The sequence below is a fragment of the Microplitis demolitor genome, chromosome 4 (genome assembly GCF_026212275.2).
Source record: "Microplitis demolitor isolate Queensland-Clemson2020A chromosome 4, iyMicDemo2.1a, whole genome shotgun sequence".
In the NCBI taxonomy this organism is placed as follows: Eukaryota; Metazoa; Arthropoda; class Insecta; order Hymenoptera; family Braconidae; genus Microplitis; species Microplitis demolitor.
This window is the reverse complement of record NC_068548.1, coordinates 6,207,369-6,229,809: the sequence shown is the minus strand read 5'-3', so window position 1 is coordinate 6,229,809 and position 22,441 is coordinate 6,207,369. Positions and strand designations below refer to the sequence as shown.

The window sequence follows — 22,441 nt, the reverse complement described above, 5'->3', positions numbered from 1 at the left end:
TTTCGAGTATGACCATTTCCGTGAAAAGAGACTTCTGTAGAATCCGTTTATCAAGTTGCTGGGTCCTACCATATGCCTGAACCAGCTATATGACCAATCTAAAGGATTGGTACCACATCGATAGTGTGCCAGATCCCTCCCTATGGGATGATAGTTTGGGATTTTGGAATCCCCTATTAGTATTCTTCTATATTCGTTTCCATGAGATGCCTATTAGACAGGAACAGAGCAAGATTCTCTGAATGGGCGAGGTATCAACCTGGCAAAAAGTGAGCATTGATAGTGCAGATTTTTAAAATTCAACATCAACTAAATATGACTCACATTACCTAGTTAGAAGCGAGGCATTAAATCAAACTTAAGCGCCTGTTTCAATCCAAACTTTTAAAATTACGTCCTTGTCATGATGCCTTCCATTTAGACATTGAGTGAGTTAAGTATGCAATGGCGCCCAGTCATTAGCTCATTATCTAAATGCACTGAAATAGTTCCTTAAGATGTTTTGAAGTATTTAAAAAGTATGTAAAAGTATGAATTCAGTTGCTAAAACGGCGTAGATTAATTATGGTTTGTCAAAAATGGACAAACTCATGCAATCGATTAAAGGTATGAGTTGAAAGCTTCACTTCAACATAACTTTGCGTGCATTTTTATGAAATACTTAATACTAATGGTCTACTCGCATCTCTGCTGGAATCCACATGCTTGAAAAATCGTTATTTTTGCCTTCTACAAGCTCGGGGATCATTAAAAATATACATATGCTACCAAATAGCCTTCAGATAAATTAGCTCGGGAGAATAATAGTTTATATTTTTTTATTGTCTACAAAATAATAACTGCAGAGCATTGCTTCGGCCGGATTGTGAGATGGGAATGAGAACAAGGATGGGGATAGAAAGGGTTTGGGAAAATGACATCTACAACAAGTAATAACGCCATAGCCGCTGGTGATGTGTGCACTGTAGTTGGCAGTAACTGAGTGAGACCGAGATACTGGAGGTCGCTGCAGGTAGTAGCTCGCCAGAATTGTTGGTTTGCTAGGTCGCTTGGACTGTATACTCTAGTTCTAGACTGTAGACTGTAGACTGCTGGTGGAATGGCACGGTATGGTTGGATTGTACGTTAGAAGGTGCAACGACACAAGAGGGACATGGAATAATGAGCAGACTGGCCTCGACATCTGGGTCAAGCATTCTGACGCGAATATAACACCTACATCATAATCATAACTCTAAGATTAAGGTTTTTTTATGTTTTTTTTTTCTTTTTTTTTTAAATTAATTGACAGTAATTAATAATATACTTAAATAAAAGTGGTCATTAAAAAAAATGATTATTAAATTTTATATAATTTTCATGTTTTCAGCGAAAAATTTAACAAATGGTTTCGGAATAAAAAGTTGGAAAATTTAATCAGCTGTAACTTTGTTCAGGATTATCGTATTGACTTGAATCAAAATTGCTTTTGAAGCTTAAAGTGTATACTTTGAAATGAGTCAATTCATTTTTGGTTCAAAAATTATTTTCCTCGATTTCGGGTGGAAAATAAAATATACAAAAAATTTTAAACTGTTTTACTTTTACTTTTTTCAAACCTACGCTAAAAAAAAAATTAGAAGTTCAGTTATGAAGCTTAGAGAGAAAATTCAAATTTTTCGAAAATTGACGTCGGTCTTAATTTTTAAAATTTTAACTGAAAAAGTCAAAGTGAATTTTTCATTTCAGTAAATATTGAGCTTGAGAATAAATTCAAGGTTAGCCCATTGGCGGTCGTGTAAATTGTAAATTTTTACGGTTTTACGGTACGGAAACTGTAAAAAAATGGTTAGCAGTCAGGGCTTTTCTAGATTTCGATGGATCATATTGTGTCGGGTGAATTTGTGCAAGCTAAGCCACTGTGAATTCAGTGGTCGTACAAAATCTCGGTTTCCACGAGTGCAGAAGCGAGATAGGAATATAAAGGATGAGGAATTGGGTAGCAGTAGTAGGTGAACTAGGATAGGATGGGATGGGGTCGGACAGGCGGACTAGAGACCGAGCTAGTCCACGAGTTGGCAACACAGTACTCGTTATCTCGGTGTCTCGTGGTGAATAGCAGGTTGGACGCGAAACACGACGTGTTCCAGGTCTTACATCCTCTCCTTGCTACCTCAGACATACTGATCTGTCTCCGCTCTTGGATATATCAAACTCTATCTCGAAATCAGCATCGTTGGTTCAAGACCCTGTCAACAAAGTAATACAAAAGCTGGTTTATAAAATAATGCATAGAACATAGAATCAAAAACCAGTATTGGAGTTTTCTGATGGATTATTTATTTGCTCCAGAAAATACAACGAATACGATTTTTCAATAGGATTTAAGGCTTTCGGCTAGGGAATTCATTTTTCAACCAATTTTATGACTGAATAGCGTTAGAAATTTATTTTTTTAATCAATTTTAAAATACTATTTAGTGTCTTTACTCGAAACATATTTTCCAAGTACTTATTGACAAAAATTGCTTTGAAAATTTACTTTTTCGTACATTTATCAAGTGATTTCTGTCAGAAAAGGACTAAAACCTACACGGGAAGAATTTTCGTATGAATATTGCCATGTTATTTATTCTAAAAATTACTCTTAATCGAGTAATCTTGGACCATTACGACTTTTTACTTTTGAATTACGAAATTTTACTCTTTCAGTCAGTAAAAATCAATCAGACTAATTTTTACTCATACTTACGAGTAAAAATTACACCTAGCGGCTGTCTAAATAAATTCTCTCTAATTCAATTTTTACTCGTCGGTTATGATAAAAAGTTGATAATTCAATTTATAAAATTTAGGTTGAATTACAATAAAAATTACAATGAATAGGCTGAAATTTCTATAAAAAATTTAAAAACCATCTAATTACCTTAGAATATGAATTAATATAAATATTTTGAAAAAGAATAAAAAAAGAATTACTCGTATTGTGTGAAAAAAGAAAAAATACATATTTTTTTTAACTTTAAAATAAATATTAAGTTATAGAGAGATACAGAGATCGTCTTTTTTTCCAAGCCTGCATTTGTGTGCGTAACATGTCAGTTGTCGCGAGCAAAATAAGACATTTAATCGAAGCCGATATTAACCGAAGATTAACGGAGACTACTGAAATCTTACTCTGCAGTTTAGAGTAAAAATGACTTCCATAGATTAGAAAATTTATTCGAGTTAGAAGCAGTTTTTTATCAAAAAATTAATGGGTTTAAGAGAATGGTATATTGGGGAGTAAAAATTAATAAATCAAGATGATATATTCACAATAATCGATTAAATATAAGACTTTTAAAAACTTATTCAATAATAGAGTAAAACATAGTCTAGCAATGTTAATATTTAAACAAAAAATTTAAATTTTAAATAAAAAATACCAATTTTTTGCAACGGCCTAGGACTACTCCAAATTACAGAGTAATTTTTATCAAAAAATTTTTTCCGTGTAGTTCTAAGAGGGTTTCCAGCTTGAAAATGTTGAGAATAAGGCTCGAAATCTATTTTTTCGATCATTTTTAGCGATATTTCTTGAAGCATAGGTTGAAGTGTCTTCGAGGCACTTATTGAATAGTGGTCGTGAAAAACTGATTTTTCGTCGATTTCTCAAGGGATGATTATCGATAAGGAACCAAAAATGGATTTTGAGGATATTTTTGGCTTAACGTTGTTGAAAACTTTAAACTTTGTGATAAATTTCTGGTCAGAAAATTTGAAAATTATGTGTTTTGTTAAATTTTCGGATAATTTTCGTGAAATAAGAATTGTAGCGGGAGAAACTAAGAGAAGTTTGATACTCAATAATCTATTGGGAGCTCAATAAAACATCAAAGCCATTTGGTAAAATAAAGTGGACACTGAAGGAATAATCGATTTTATTTATAAACTCGATTCAGCTGAGGTCTGCGTTTCCCGAGATACCTACCAATGATTAATCGATCCGTAACCTCAAAATGACTTGGGTTCCACTAACTCTATCGCTAATTTATCTTTTAATAGCCCCCGTTATCTACAACAGTCACATGTACATACATATAAATATATATATATATATATATATATATATATACACATTTTAGAAGCGAATAGGTTACTCCTCGATATACGAACAAGGAAGTAATACAAGGGACACTCTCTCAACTCACTACAGATTATCCAACCGCGAAATTGTTTCGAGCGACGCATCTAGTCCACTTTCCTCATAGAAACCCATTCCGTCGGCCCGTAACATGCCTCATTCCTCAATTCTCTCGCACATCAATAAAAGCTCCCACATTCACTATAAGTACTGCCTTTTTTCGGTATGTCCCGAAGGGAACTATGGAAACAACCTCCAACAATACGCCAATTCATTTCGGCACTAGTTATACAGTGTAAAAGCTTTAGTAAAATAGCCAGCGATTTTTTCCAGACAATTTACCAAAGTATTTTAAATAATGTTATACATTTTTTAAATTGGATTGCATGGATTTAGTTGATTGAATTAAATCATTAAATCAATTGACTTTTTAAAGCCAGTCAATTTAACGAAATTTAAAGTTTGTATCTCGAATTTGTAAATCGATGTATTGAATTAGGAAATCGATACTTCAGAATTTAAATTGATGTATCGAATTGATGACTCAATGTAATGAATTGTTGGCTCGATGTATCTATTCAGTAAATCGATACATCGATTTAATAAACGGACTATGCAATTTAAAAAACTGATAATAACTTGAAGTTATAATTTAATATTAAAAATAAAAAGTAAATAATCTACAAATGAGCGATAATTCTCTCAAGCTCCAGAAATTTCAAATTTGGTATCTCAGTTACTAGTTAGAGTTCTAATTCTAGCTTATCTCACATAGATATCCGTAGTCACTGGTGCGGAGACTATTCGGCGAATGATTATCCCAGAAACGGGCCAGTAGTGACGGACCGCTGGAGTATGCTAAGGCCAGCAGAATATCTCTCTTCTCAGAGTGATCAAGACGTACTGCCGGGATTTCTCGGTTCCAAGAACCGCATCACGGATTCTGCACCTCTAATCATCAATCTTGTCTATCATACCACACTAGAGTCAACATGCTCAATTGTATCATTAAATTTATCCCACATCCTTCTGCTACCAGCTCATCACTCCTCATTCCATTCTGTCATTTTATTCAAAGCTCCGAACACGCGTTAATAATTACCATTATATCAAGGATATATATGATAAATATGGACGCGATTGACTAGAAAATATCCTCAGTGTCTAATCAATCGCTGACATAATACATGATGGATTTAATCAAATTTGCAATTTAGCTCATCTGTCGTTTCCGTGAATGATTGATCAGCATTTTAGTGACCATCGGATATCCAATTGCCGTTTTTGCTAGTCTTTTTTTTTTGTTTATTCACACAAGAGCATATAATGGAAATAAAAAAAAGATCCTCAGATGTTTGATGAGAACACCAAGTGTCCTCGAGAGAGATTAGCTTGAGTACTTATAAAAAAAAATTACATAGAGAATGAAAGGAGTGAGGGAACAGTTTTAATCAGTTTACGGTGACATCGACCGACGTAATTGAAATCTTTGTGAGCTACTCCCCAAGGACACTTGCTATTAATTAGAACCATAGATCACACAAATTCTTTAAAAAAAAAAAAAAAATCGAACCTTTCACAATTCATTATCATTTATTTGAAAAAATTCATTTTGAAGCGTCAATAAATCAATGTCCGCGTTTATGATATTTATGTTTTTTGAATTTATATTACGGCTAAACTATTAAAGATATGACAAAAATATATTAGACTTTTTTTGCAGGCAATTTATTTCTCTGAAAAAAAAAAAATGTCTGGATAAATTTTCGCTTAGAATCAATCCTTTACACGGAAACAAAAGTCTACTAAAATTTACGATTTTGACATCATAATCGTGGACTATACTTTCATTATCATCAATTTTCAAATGTCTTATTTTAAAATTTACAATGTAGGCTACACTTTTTACTATTTAACATCGTAATTTTTACAAAGACTTTTAGAACTAAAAATTATTTAAAAAATTACAATGTTAACATCGTAAAAAGAATAAAATAAAAATTATAATTCAAAAACTATATTTATTCGTATATTTTTCTATTTACTTTTAAATAAAATAAATAGTAAAGTGCTGCCTCTGTTATCATACGATGTAAGTTATAAAAATTACGACGTTATATTGTAATGTTTAAATAGTAACTATGTCCACCGTAAGAGGCGTTCTTATGACTGTTTACTTATATCGTTTATATGGATCTTGAAAACCCCCTGGACTTGTGGACCCTTCTGTAGTTGGGTCCAAGGCGTCGGTCACTTCGCACTCGAAAGGTCTCGTGTTCGAATCCAACATTCGCCCAAGCGATTTTTATTTCATACTTTTATTTAAAATTCCTATCACATTGTCCACCACTACAATACTCAGTAGGAAAAATGTTCGCATCGTCAATTTAACTGGAATTTTTTCCCGTGTAGAAGGAATCAATGTTTACAGTAATCGACGGGTAAATAAGTTAAAGACCGATTTTTTTTATTTCTGAATTGAAATTACGGCCAAACTACTAGAGATACGATAAAAATGTATGAAGCCGATTTTTTAGTGAATTAAATCTACAAAAAAACAACATGCAAGTTTTAACATAAAATTGATTGTTTAGATGAAACTTGTATTTTAAATGAATCGTTAAAAGTCGGTATCATTTTTCTGTCATAAATGCACCGGTAACTAAAAACCCGATCGATATATCTGTTTATATATGAGATATAAAATTTTATGATGAGTACCAGTACTCATGTGCTATCGCAAAGGCATCTTATGTACACAAGTTGTCATAGAATTTACGATATCACGTGTGCTGTAGCTCGGGTGATAAGAATATTTTGTCGCGGACATGATGAAAAAATTAAAAAAAAATAAAAACTAATAAAAAAAATGATGATAAATAAATAAATAAAAAAATGGTATTTTGATAGCAGTGCACGTATTTTACGTCACCACACGTGTACACAAAAAAGGTAAGCGAGCAGGCCGAGCAAGTTATGAATCCACGATGAAACCATACACACCAGTGAACGAAGAACGTATCGCTGTCATAAATAACAAAACCTCGAGCATCTGTCCGCGTTAATGCGTATCTTTAGCTGAAAAATATTCACCTGAATATAACAAAAAAATATATATATGATTTATGACACGATAACTTGCCGATTGCGGTAACAATATTTTGTTATTCATGAAATATCTAATTTACGTTCATTAGAACACTTTTCTAAAATTGAATGTACTTTTTATCAATCGATGGCCCATTTTGCCTCTCTATCAAAAATTTTTGTCTTCGGCATTGGTTATTGATAAAAAATTAAGAGCTTTGGAATAAGTACCCACATGACATATTTATTTTTACTATTTATATAGGTGGTAATTAATAGGTAAATATCTGTATAGATATATTTTAGGGTATTTCAAAAAAAACAACAATTTTTTTTTATGGTGTCTAAAAATTGAAAGTATAACTAAAAATAAAAATTTTGGTACCTATCCGGACTCTTAAAAGTGATATTAAGGTTTGCCTCGATCCATTTTTCTATTTTTCATTTAAATAATACGGAAAAAAAATTTTTTTTTTTTTTAGAATTTTCTAGCTCACAAACGAATTGATGGATTTTTATGCCTAATAAATTTTTTTGTAGGGAAATGCACGCTCTACAAAAAAAGCCTCTTATCATTTTTTGATAAATCCCACTGTTCGAAAGTTATTTAAGCTTCAAGTCAAATTTATAGTAAATTTTGAGATTTTTTTACTTTTCCGGCGAAAGTATCAGTTTTATCAAAAAATGTCGTAAGAACATTTTTGTAGATAATTTTACTCCTTACAAATTATTACGAACAAAATTTTTCGAAATTCCGCATTGTTCACAAGTTATTTGCATTTCAATGTCAAGCTCTTAAAAAAATAGATTTCTGTTTGATTTTAATTTATAATCAATTGAATAAGTCAAAAATTTTTTCAGAATAATTAAAAAAAAAATCAGAGAGCTATTTTATCCCATAAAAATTTGATGTCTTCGGCAGCGTAAATTAACAGGAAATTATATTAGCTTTGGAAAGAGTAACGACAAGACATATTTATTTTTAAAATTTATATATATATATATATATATATTTATTTTACATAATATATAAAAAAAAATACGACTTGTTGGTACTCATTCGAAAGGGCATTGGATTTCCTATAAAGCTGCGGGATAATTTTTTTAAACAGGGCAATGTGAGTCGAATATCCAATCGAGTTTCCGTAGAACTAAAATGAATGACAAAGTACCACGATTACAAAAGCTTTTGAAATCTAACCAAATTACTATAGATTAGTTAGAACAAGTTGAGAAACAAATTAAATGTTTGAATTCAAATGAAAAGTTTAAATTAAAATTGTCAATTAATTGTTTTAAATTATCATAAAGTTTTATTGTTATGTACATAACTACTCAGTACGGTTGTAACAATCTTTGCGATAAAGTGAGAAGGTAATTTTAAGATCTTACTTTTAAATCTTTAAGCAAAAGCAAATGCTCAAAAAGGTTAACCCGCCCTCTCATAAATTACTCCCAGAGATATATAACTTTCTATACGAGATACCGAGTCAGTTTGTCTGTCTTGAGTGGAAACCAAGGTACTTGCGGTTCTTGCTTTGTGCTATTTAACCACCTAAATATCATAGACAGTCAGATATTATGTTTTGTTTAATTATATTCATCTGTTAGCCATCAACTTTTTGTTCTAATTTTTAGATACATTTTTTTTGGGGGGCGGGTTTAATTGCCTATTCTACTGCGTGCAATCTCAATTCAATGGCTTGAAATGAAAAAAATTCTTTTTTTCATTTCTGAAAATTTATAACTTCAATTCTAATTGACCGAAAAAAATTATATTTGGAAGCTTGAAATATAAAAATATTTTTATATCTTTAATTTAATTGTATCGATCCTTAATTTAGTTATAAATATCTGAATCAACCGAGACTTAAAAAAATTCATTAAAAAAAAAATCATTTTTTTTTTTTAAATATATCACTCCAGTTTTCATTGAGGTAAAAAAAAATATAAAAATTTCATTTTAAAGCTTGAAATGTCAAGAAGATTGTCATATTATTAATAATTAAATTATCTCAATTTTTAACTTAGCTATATACATATATATATATATATATATATATATATATATATATATATATATATATTCAAATATTAAAAAAATGACACTACTTTTTACAAGATTTAATTTTCATTAAAATAATTTATAATTCTCGTTTTACTCGAAAAAAAAAATCTAACAAAAGAATACCAAAGTTGACGATTCCCAATATAAATTTTCCCTCACTTGTTGACTTGAATATTGATATAAATATTTAAAGTTGGATATTATTGACCGATTACTGAAAATAATTATCTCATTCATTTTTAAAACTTCAATAACTTCGTTATCAGTTCTATAAATACGATTTGAAAAAATTATTAATAACTCCGAGTCAATAGAATGTAATAACATTTTCTTCGATCAAATGATATTATATTTACATAAAGTTATAGATTTTTTAAGTTGACGTCGAAAATTTAAAAACCGTATTAAGAATTACTCATTTTATTTTAAAATCCTAATACTTTTAGTTCAAATCACGATAAATTTTTATTATTATTTATATTTTTTTTGTTATCTTATTATTATTATTATTATTTATAGTATACGGAGAAAAAAATATAGTAATTTTTACTAAAAAATATGGGTAAAAATTACTATATTTAGATTGTAATGTTGAACCGCTATTGAAAATATAGGAAATATTATTAATCACATTAGTATATTTTACTTATCGTGGTTAGTAATTTTTACAATACGGATAAAGGAATATTTACTATACTGCTTAGTAAAATATACATCTCAAATATGAAATAGTATAAAACCTCATTAGTAATAATTGTAAGTCGTTTAGTAATTTTTAAAGTACGAATATCGGAATATTTACTATACTGTTTAGTAAAATATACATCGCAAATATGGAATAGTACAAAACCTGCTTAGGAATAATTGCAATTAATAATTACAATAAGCTTCCGTAATTTGAAAAGTAAGAATTAAAATTAACTGATTGTAAAAAATAATATATTTATACGAATTATTAATAAATGCATAATGCATTTTTTTATCTTAATACATGAATCTTTTCATACTTATAAACAAATATATATATGTGACTATTAAAAAGATTTATAAACAATTAAATTTTTAAAGTATAATTAATTAATTTGAAATCATTGATTCGAGCATAGTTGACTGTACACTAGTTGACAATTTAGTGTTAACTAGATTTATAACTATTTATCTAATTTAAAAATTATTCATCATAAAAAATTCAGTGAGTCTATAAAGGATAAATAAATGATTCAATTTGCTATTATTGTTATAACAAAACATTTAATTTAAAAAGTTATTGTCATAGTACAATATGTTGTGTATTTGTAGGAAAAGACATTAATTATGATTATATATAATAATATAATAAATATTAACATGCTGTTAGATTTCAAAGGAGCGTCTATAACCGGCAGTTCCATTTTCACTTTTCTTAATCACAAGCACATGCATATATATTTCACCTATACTCAAATAATCACTATACAATTTTATAGGTTATGTTTCCTGAAGACAGGTTAACAGTACACACTATTCCAAAGCCGTTTGGGCAGAACTGAGTGGAGCGCACGCCGGGTTACAACGATATGGTTTCAACATAGTACAAAATTACTAAACGTTTAGTAATTTTTGTATACTATGTACTTAGTAGTATTTCTTATGCGCATAATAAAATTCATAATACACGTAGTAAATTTTATTTCATGAATAGCAAAATTTATATTCCGTTCAATAATTTATCAAATCTCAGAAATGTAATATTTACTATATTGCTTTGTAAAATATACTTTCCGTTGTATTGTATTTATTAAAAATAAATGTAATAAAATTTACAACTCTGTTTAAAAAAAATTCAATCATGATAGTAAAAAATCTATTACGTATAGGAATTTTTAAAATCTGCATATTGTAATAATTACTGAACTGTAAATTTTACTAAACGTTTTGGAATAATTACAAAATGAAATGTATTTATTCATTTCTGTTAGTAAATTTTACTAAAATATTGTAATTATTACTATATTTTCGAGACTCGTTTTCTCCGTGTAAATATAAGCTGTCAAATTATCTCGGATTAAAATAAAATTAATTTTTATATGAAAAAGTTATTACGATATGAAAGTCTTAGCAATGCAATCTTTTTCGATCCCAAGTGTTAGTAATATTTTATTAAACTCAGTTACTCTGGTACTAGTTTCTTTTTTCCTTACACTCAACTCGATTCACATGTACGAGTTGAAGTGTGCGTCTATTTACTGCCAATAGCTTTTTTTTTCCTTTTCTGAATCTTATTTTTTGCGCTTATTTTGTTTAAGTATCTTTCATGTATTTCTATCAATTTTCTTTGACTATCTAACCATACATTTTTTATCGATTTAAGTCATTACAGTATTCTCTATTCAGTAAAATAAAATTTATATTTTTATTTATGTCTATTTTTATAGGGAAGTCGGCAGAAAGATACCAAGAAAAATTCAATTTTTCTATTTATTTTTATTAGGCAAACTCTTTTATTGCTTATTTATATTTAAAGAAAATAAAGCTCATTTTTCCCCGTCATCGATAGAAATTTTTTATCAATATTTTTTATGAGTTTTATTAATACGATGATATATATAAATATTGGGGCTTAACGTGTTTTCAGAACCCTCTTCAAGAATTAGCTCGATGGAAAATTTTCAAGAGGTCGCTCACGAATTTTGAAAATTCCAATAATGATTGAAATTTGGAATTTTTTCCTTTTTCGGGGCAGCAATAGTTTATACTTGTAAAATAATAAATATGCTGAAAATTTCAGCGAAAAATTTGAATAATTACACGTTGCTTGAGAATTTCAAACTTCCGAGTGCTAATTTTTGGACGTTTTCGAGCGATTCTTGAATATGTTACACATTATGTCTAAAACATGACTGGTTATTGTGTTCACAATCACAATTCGCTTACCAAATAATACAGGTTCCTTTCAGCAGTAGTTGTATTACTGTATAAAATAGATATAGGCGTTGTGTGGAGATTCGAAAGACTACGGACAAATGCGTTCCAATGTCGTTCAACATAGTAAACATTCCTGCGCAGGTCAGGAACTGATGTTTTCAGTCACATGTCTGACTACTGTTGACAAAATTAGTTCCCGCTGAACAGTAGTCAAACATGTGACTGAAAACATCAGTTCCTGATCTGCACAGGAATGGTTACTATGTTGAACGACAATGGAACGCATTTGTCCGTACACGGAGAGAAAAAAATAAGAATTTTTCCAATTTTACTTGGGGGAAATTCCTTTGTTGGCATTGTAAATTTTACTATGTCATCGTGTGGATTGGAACTATGTCACATGGTGAATTTTGCTTTGTTACATAGAAATTCTTCCTACATCAAAAATGTAAATTTTCTCACATCAGCATTGGAAAAATAACTATGTAATATAGGATCAAATCCAATGTTAACATGGGAAAAATTCCCTTGTTAACAAAGTAGAAATTTCCATGCATATAGAAGTAAAATATTTGTAAACTTATGTTTTCTTTACGTAATTTATTGAGTAAATCAAAATTAATTAATTGAATCGATGATTATCTAGGGACAGGGAGGGGGGGGGGGAATAGGCCCCTTAAGAAAAAAGTTTTCAAATCCACAGTTTTTTTTTACTTGTTTTACTTTTTTTTATTCGCTTGCCACGTAGTTGATCTTAATTTTTTCTGTTCATTAAAAATAAAAAATTAAAAAATTTGAGGCAAAATGGGCCCCCTCAAAAAATTTTGAAAATGTGAGTTTTTCACCTAGTATCACTTTTTTTTCCTTCTGCTGAGTTTCTGGTGTTATTTGGTGTGTCTATCAAAATTTAAAAATCCTGAAAACTTGGGTAAAACGGGCCCCCAAAAAAACTCAATGTATGTTTCTTGCTTGTTTTATGTTTTGAAACTTTTTGCTATGTATTTAGTATAAAAAAGAGTTAATAGTACAGATTTGGACCTTAAAATAACTTAACTTAAAGTTTTCTGTTGAATTGCTACTCGATCATTTCTGTTAAAAAAATTTAAGGAACCCATTTGGCTAAAAAATATTTGTCGGTTTTCAAAGTCTAGGCAGCCCATTTTATTCCCCCCCCCCTTCCCCAACACTTTTCATGTTAAAAACTATCGGGGATCATTTTGCCCTTTTTTCCCCTACTCGTTTATATTAATCGAATTTATAAAAACATTTGTTCATTGGTAGGTGTTACAAAAAAGGTTAAAACCTTCACACGTCTCTATTTTATCGGTTTAAAGCCTAAATGATAAAAATGACCAAAATATTTGTTAATCTAGTGTTTTTAGCTTTTTGTGGATTTCCCCAATGCAACATAGCAATTTTTCCTATATTGATATGGGATTTTTCTCATGTCAACATGAATATTTTTACTATGTAAACATAGGTATATTTACTATGTTAACAACGAAATTTTTCCTTTCCAACGTGGAAAAATTCCCATGTCAACATAGAAGAAATCACTCCAGTAACATGGGAAAAATTCCTATACTTACATGGTAAAAATACCGATGTCAATAAAGGAATTTCAGCAATGTTAACGGAGCAATTTTTCCAATGGCAACGTGGAAGATATTCCTATAATATATATTGGTAAAATTCCTATAAAATATGCTTATATTCCCATTTTTCTATGGTAAAATTTCATATGTTGATACAGCAAAATTTGCCATGTCAACAAAGGAATTTCTCCTAAGTAAAATTGGAAAAATTCCCATGTTTTTTTCTCCGTGTAGAGTCTTTCGCATTTCCACACAACGCATATACCTATCTTACAAAGTAACACACCTACTGCTGAAAGGAACCTGTATTATCTGGTAAGTGAACGGTGACCCTGAACACGATAACCAGTCGTGTTTTTAACGTAATGTGTAACATAGTAATAATTACTATGTTGAATCGTACTCAGTCGTATGTCAAAACGATCCACTTCTATTGTAACGAGAACTAGTAATATGCTAAGATCAGGTTCTATATATTTTTAGATCATTCTTGTCAAGTGCAGTAACCATTCCTATTTTTTTCCCATGCAAGTACGAAAAAAAAGATCTCCAAAAGTTTCAGCTCATGATGAAAGTCATATTTGTATCACGATCTGAGTTTCATGATGAATTTTAGATCTAAATACATTATGAATAAATTTTTTTTTTTACACAGGACTGAGGCCACTTTCCACTCAACAGATTAATGGGAAGTAAATATATTTAGTAAATTTAATCAGCGTCACATCTGCTCATGAAATGTTTTATATTTATATTTATATGGTTTTCATACAGTATTTGAGAATATGTCTTGATATTAATTCTTGCAGAAATTAACACTTATGTTTACTAACACATATATTTATACATCGTTAAATAACATAGTAGTACATGCTTGTAGAATGCTGAGATTCTCTTCTAGTACACACCAATTCATTTATTTGTAAATTCAACAGTTTGTATAAGCTAAGCATTCACAGCGACATGAATTTATGTTATGTTGACAATTGTTAAATGGCAGTCATGTTAATTACATATACTAATGCAAAAAGTAAAGGAACAGAATGATTTTAGAAATTTCTGTGTCGAGATTTTAAAAAAAGCATTTTAAAGCTTAAAATCATTAATTTCAATATCTTTTGATCAAAATTTTTTCAGAGCTGAAGTTATTTCGCAATCATAAGAAATATCGCGAGAAAAAAATTTCTAAATTTTTTTTTCTTTAACAGAGTCTCCGTGCAAAGGAATTTTTTTTCAGCTAATCCTATACATACGTCAGTTAACAAATTCATTCAGCTTTAATTTGCTTTTTTTTAGACTTGTACGACAATTTGTCGCAGAGATATCAGCCTTCAAACGAAAAAGGATCCTTTTGGCTTTGATCATTGATATTCAGCTACCAGTGATCATACTGATTATAAAAAAATCGATTCTAGTTCCAAATTAAATAAAACGAATCTATAATAATTTATTAGTATATTATTAATAATTAATTATTTTATTTGAACAATAAATACGAATGATGTACCGAAAAATGGAGATTGCCAAATAATTTGTAAAATACTGATAAAAAGTATTTGCCAACGCTGGGATTCGAAACCAAGACCTAACGAATATGAAGCATGACCGCTGCCGCATTCCCGACTAGAATTTTTCACAAGAATCCGAGAAAGTCCTTATCAGGTTAACCATATTTCAAATGAGGTCCAGATTGGGATTTTCTGACGAGGAATTGATATCGATGTAACGCTAATGGCCTATGAGGCTTTTATCAAGATTTCCTCATCAAATCCTTATTAGGATTACCTTATCAGTAATTATTTAAAAAAAAAAATTAAATTGCGAAAAAATAAGAAAATTTAAATTTAATTCGAAATGTGATCTAATATATTAAGAAATATTACTTAGAGGATATAAACATGTTTGTTATTGATAAAAAAAATCCCGACGACTACTGGGCTCGAACCCGCGTCCTTCCGATTCAAAGTTCTTGATGCTATTCATTGCGCTGGCTCACATATGTGATCATTAAAGTGTTAATATTATATTCATTATGATATCAGAGAATAACTGATGAAGAAGTAAAAAATCTATGATGTAATGATTGATGTGTTCTTTATATAAATATATTGTTATTCTGAATTTCGATCAATTATCAGCCGGTAAATAAAATATTTAAAGGGATTGGAAATTTTTACGATCAAATGGGTTATTAAATTATTAACCCATGGTTTTTCAGGTAATTCATGAAAAAATTCTAGCCAGGTTAGTACTCGAACGCTCTCGTTCAGTAAGAAATATTTGTATTTACTCAAAACGCAGCTATTATTGTAACAATAATATCCAGCTAAAAAATTGAGTAGCTAATTCGAAGTTACAAATTAAAAGTACGGTAGATCTTGAAGGGTTAAAATATCTTTTTAAAAAGGTTTTTTATTTTACTCATTCATATGCTACTTTAAGGGCAGAGAGAGCTTGAATAGTATACCATATTCAGTGGCAAGTCCAACATCAAAAGAATTGAGGCCTCTGAGGCTCAAACCACTTTTTAAATTTTGACTCGGGATTTAAAATCACCAAATAACCCCATGTTTTTTCTAGAAATTATATATGAATATATATAAACTTATGTATTTTTTGTTAAAAAAAGGAACTTATTTTGCTTTACTCTTCCCTATATAAATGTTTATGTATGTTTTTATTGGATGTGTATATACAATAGAGAATGATGTTTATAGTAAATAAAATAAGTCGAAGCAAACGACAAACCAGCGTACGCCGCAATAGACGTCGAAAGAGGACACCAGAAGTTGTGGTGCCACTTAATCTGCATGTACGCCATGAAATATGTATTTGAGGTTTTCCGAGCAGTGCGAAAATGCCACGTCCTTTTCCATCTACCCTCCGAATATAGCGACGTATTTGAAAATGTGAATTCAAATGTATTTGTAGTTTTGTCATATATATATTTCGTGTGCAAGTATAAAGTTCCTATTTCAACTCTGAAAACGGGATTGAGAGCTACCAGTTTTCTACATTGCGAAAAAAATTCGACAGAAATATTTCGAGCTTTGTGAAATGTTAAAAAAAAGAAATAAAGGTTGACTAAAATATATATATATATATATATATATATATATATATATATATATATATATATATATATATATATATATATATATATATATATATAGGGAATAAAATTAAATAAATAAAAAGTAGCTGAAATACTATTGCATTTTGTCAGTAGATTTAATATTTTTTTTCTTTTGCTTTTGTTCCAATTTAAATTTTTTCTCGTTTCTGACGAATTTGACAGAAGTACAATAGGAAAAAAAAGTATTGAATATTTATTAGTTCATTTTCGAGATGCAAATCTAATTATCGTTAGAAGTTTGTTTTACCCAATTTGTATAGCGATGATTTAATTATTTTTTGGTGAATGTAAATTTATTTAAGTCACTTTTTTTTTTAACTTCAAAAAATTTTATTTTTAAATATAAAATAATTATTCTATACAATTATTATTTTATCTTTCATTTTCCCCAGATTTTAGTGTTTTTAATATACTACCTAAAAACTTCTATTAACTCGTTAGTAAAAATTATGATTTTTAGTCAATTCAAAAAAAAATTTCAACAAAAAAAAAAAAAAATCGACACTGTCATTAACATAAAACACAATATTAACTTCCCGTCATAGCTAAAATAGCTTTTATGGTGGCTGCACTTGTGTGTAGATACAAAGCGATATCAGTTTGTGTAGAGAGTTTAATTTAAAATGTTTAGTAGCCTGAAGCGTTTCAATAAACGAACTCAGCGCCACACCCTGAAAATTGAATCGGATTAAAATTTTCTTTAGCTTATTCCTCCTCCCCTTTATTTCATCTCTATACAATTTGACTTTTATATAAATTTGAACCCTCAACTAACTACTCAAGCCTGGCTTCCACTCAGATCGAATATACAGGAATGCCCATAGCAGATTTTCTGTTAAAATCCATCTAACCCAGAACCTAGAACCTCGAACTAGAGTATTTGAGTGCACTCCATTTATGTTTAAACCATCAGACGTACATACAAGCTATTCACCATTAAGTGCAAGATTTTAGTGCTCTACACTATACCGCCACATTGTAAATTAAGTTTAATTTACTCAGGTGTTTCGCCGGAAATGAGATTTATTAATCTACTTATTTATTATTATTTATTCAATAATTTGTTTATTAATTTATTAATAGGTACTTAAGCTTTAATGCCACTTTCAGAGGTAATTTTATCGTACATACTCCAGCAGCAGATACAAACTTTTTGTCCCATTGGGAATAATGTACTGAGATGCTTTGTAATGACGTAACTGGATATACTTGTATCCACGTGTTTCTCTTACTGTGCAATGTGTTAAGGTGTTACTCTGTCTCAAACCATTATTATTTGAGTAACACTGAAAAAAAAAAAAAGTGATACTACACAACGTCTTTCTTGTTACACAATAGAGGATTTTTATAGAATTTCCTTACCGAAGAGTAGAAAAATCTTTTGTATATTTTCATTGAACTTTTTTTTTGTATTATTTTTTGGATTAAATTACTAAAAAAATCTGAAATTTATGTCTAAAGAAGTTAAATATTAAATGGAAGTAATAAAAAAATTTTTTAAGAATTTTAGTTCTGGAATCTCCACTAGATGGCTCAGAATAAAAATCTGTTTACAAGTAGTCAGATCAGTAGGATAAATAAATAAAATTCAAAAAATTTTGTCAATCAAAAATACGTTTTTCATCTTCGCTCTGGTTTTTGTTCCCTACAATATGAGTCAATGCTTTGATTTAATTTATAAAAACGCTTTCATAATTTCATCGTTATAAGCGTTTTTATAAATTCATTATTTTATTCTCTATTATATTAATATTTCATATAAAGTACATCAGCTTTGCCCATTTCATCAAATATTATCTCCGTAAATTATTTTAACAATTCATTTGAACCACAGAGCTTAACTTCACATTAAAATTTTAATTTTTACTTTAAAATATTATTTTATCACCTGTAATTTTCCTTTCACTAATATTAATTCTCGAAATATTCAGTTCCATTATTTTATGTCCCTATTTATTGAAAAAAAAAAAAAAAAAAAAAAAAAAAAAAAAACGATAAATACATAAATAATAATAATTTTGTTCCATCATTTAAAATTATCTACTCATAGACCAAACTCATTCTTGGAATAGTATTTTTGACTTAGTACCTTTTGGTTTCAAAATTATTCGACCATCACAAAAATTTTTTTTAACTTTCCGCTAAAAACATTGAACATTAAAAAAAAAAAAAAAAACAAAGAAAGTTATTAGTTTCGGTCAAATTTTCGAAAATCGAGTTTTCATCAGATCTCGAAGTTTTGAGGTTCTAGAAAGAATTTAAAACAACACAGTAAAGAATATTATATATCTGTTATTGTATTATTTTACGTTAAATCGACACATTGTACTCTGCTACTTAAAAATTTTTAATCGATCTACTATTTAACACTTTAAAAATGTTTCCGAGTATAGAAATTAAAATTATCAACATTTATTAAATGTTATTTTAAAATTAACACAAAATTTATGATGAAAACTCAATTGACAATAACGGAAAAATTATTAGGAAAATGAAAGTGGAATTGACATAAAAATGAAATTAACTCAAAAATTTCAATTATTAATGTATTTAATTTACTTTGTTATAATTTCGAATCATTTTATGTAATGCAAAAGTTATTTTTTGCAACTCATGGTTAGAAAGCACGTCTTAGATTGGTTAAAAATGACAATACAAAGAATAAATATCGCGAAGAATGTCCACACTATTCGTGAAAAATATGACCAATCTACATCTTTGACATATAAATATAGATACTATTTATTAGCCACTAAACAATCAAGCAGAAAACCCAATAGGCAGCCATCTCAGATTAAATTTGCAATTTCATGCTGACGCTCGACGCTGGTTTTGAACGTCAAAGTCGGTCACATGGTATAGTTTCGACAATACTGCCATCTATACAAATTCTAGCGTCAAAACGTTTGACGCCGTATTTATCTACAACAATTGAATGAAAAATTTATTGAAAAAAAAACGAGTCATGGATTGGGAAGAGGTAAAATTATAAAAATTCATTTCGATTCTCAGTACTTCTTTCGACACTTATTAAAACTGACAGCATCGTTGACACTACGATTTGACGCTTGGAATTGACGCTAGAATTTTTCTAGATGGCAGTTTTGTCGAAACTATACCACTTGACCGACTTTGGCGCCGAAAATCAGCGTCGGGCGTCAGCATGAAATTGCACCTGAATGTTAAGTGATAATTTTTGTCACTATTGATAACCTCAAAATAATATATAAATTATGGCATTTAAAGTGTCCCGAGTCGAAAAATTTTATCTGATTTTAGTCTAACTGGACTGTATTTGGGCTACTTAGTCTGTTATTGAACTTGTATAAAAATTATGATCTGTTTTTGATCTACCCGGACCGAAAAATTTGATCTGATTTTGATCTAATTGGATTATTTCATCTTTTACAAAAATTTTAAACTGTTTTCAACCTGTTGTTTTAAAAAATAATTGCGTTCCGGGCAGATAAAACTAGATTAATTCTTGAGCTTTAAAAATTTTAGTTCTGAAAATTTGCAAAGACAAAACTGGATTAAATCATGGTCATAAGATTTTTATTTATGGGCAATATTTATAAAAAAAATATTAAGCTACAGAATTGATTATGTTTTGTTTACTTTTTACTAAGTATCTTTTGTTTAAAAATGTCGGCAGTTAATGGAAATTTGACAGCTTAATTTTTAGCTGTTCTGACTGTATATTTGTAGCATTGAATAAAAGAGATAAAATAACTGTTAAAATGTCAAGAAATTTTTCTTATTTACTGGATGAAATTGAAAATATTTTGGCATTAGAAAACATCAAAATTCTTGTGACATCTTATTACGGAAGCGCATTAGCATGTTTCAAATACCAAAAAATTAAAATAAATTTATAAATTTAGATTATTATAATTATTATTTACATTTATAAAAAGTCCTGTTTTAGATCTAAAAGCGATTGAAAACAGACTAAAAATGATAGTAAATAAAGTCTGTTTTTGTCCTTGAAAACAATTGAATACAGGCTAATAATTATAAAAAAAAGTCTGTTTTTAGTCTAAACCTGGTTTAAAACAGACTAAATGTTATACGAAAATAAGTCTGATTTTGGCCTGGATAAGGAATAGTACGGGCAAAAACAGATTAAATTCCTATAGAAAATAAATACGATTTACAAACTTGAATTAAAGAAAAAACATTTGAATTTATCATTTATTTTAAAACAGATCTAATTTTTTGACCCGGGGTTGAATTTACATTTCGTATTATATCGTATATTGTTAAAAAATAATAAATATATTGTGGATTGTTCCTAACACACAGGTTATGTTGATCTTAACACAATATTTTTTATTGTGAAGTGTTTTTTTCTACTAACATCAAAAATGTTGAACTGATTGACTTCTACATTTTTTAAGCGTTAGAGATTGAAAATCTACTTCGAATGTCGCATTATACGACACGACCGTTAGATTAGTTCAAAAGATATCGATAACGAAAAATTTAAAAAATAACAATTATCGTCATTTTTTAAATTATTTTTTTAACACTCGTAGATTCAGATAAGAGAGCTCGAAGAGTTAGAGAAAAATAATGCATGAAAGAGTATTTTCGAGCTCAATGAGCTCAAAAACAGCTCGAAATTTTGGAGCTGGTCCACCGGGTAAACGTTTATCCACATTTTTTTTTTTAACGATCTAATATTTCTTTAAAAAATAATTACTATCTACAAAATTTAATAAAATGTCATAAAGTTTCATTAAATTCTATAAAAATATCTTTTCGCCGGTGAAATTTCTATTTAATTGAGATAAAAATGATGCTCTGTTATCAATTAAAACAAATGTAATTTTTTACAATTACTTCAGTGAAGTTTGTTTTGCAATAAACAAAAATATGAATTATAATATAGAATTGTGAGTAACATATGTGAAATGTGGTCATAAGTTTACGAGTTAAATATTCATCCAACTGTGAACATATATATATTGTGTAGTAGTAGTATATAGAGAAGAAGAAAACAGAGTGTAGAATTGATGCTGGTAGTGGTAGTGGTACTGCTGTTGAGGTACAGCAGTAGCCAATTGTGGTATTCGCGAGTGCAAGCTCAAAGCAAAACTTCCGTTCTAAAGCTATATATATGTAGGTATATAGAGGAGAAAATCTACATCTATCACTGCTCAAGCAGTATATAACTTTCTGGTCCTTAACAACATGAGACTTTACAAAACTCGGTTCGTACAACCGTGCTTTTACTTCTGTGTATAGTTTCCCTACGACGGAAGTAAATATCAATAATTGCCACAAAGGTTTCGCTAAAACATTGTGATTAAAGTCGGAAAAGGGCTGTTGTAAAGGTTGTTTGTGTCCATTAATTATTTATTTTTTGCAAGTCATTAAAGTAGGTCTTGAAGAAAAACCGGTGGAAACAAAAAGTTGTAGCTGTTGGGGTAAAATAGGCACAGACATTTTTTTAATTTAAGGGGTGTACAGAGTTTTGTGTGAGCTTTTAAATGAGTACTTACAGGGATGTATTTAAATATGTTATATATATACATATGTGA

The 22,441-nt window shown here is 29.2% G+C and overlaps 1 protein-coding gene across 2 annotated transcripts in view; it reads left to right on the top strand.

The window, feature by feature from the left end:
* The window catches only part of LOC103580615 (protein artichoke), a 187,303-nt gene that overhangs the window by 78,919 nt on the left and 85,943 nt on the right, over window positions 1–22,441 (top strand). The gene's annotated exons all lie outside the window — the stretch shown is intronic.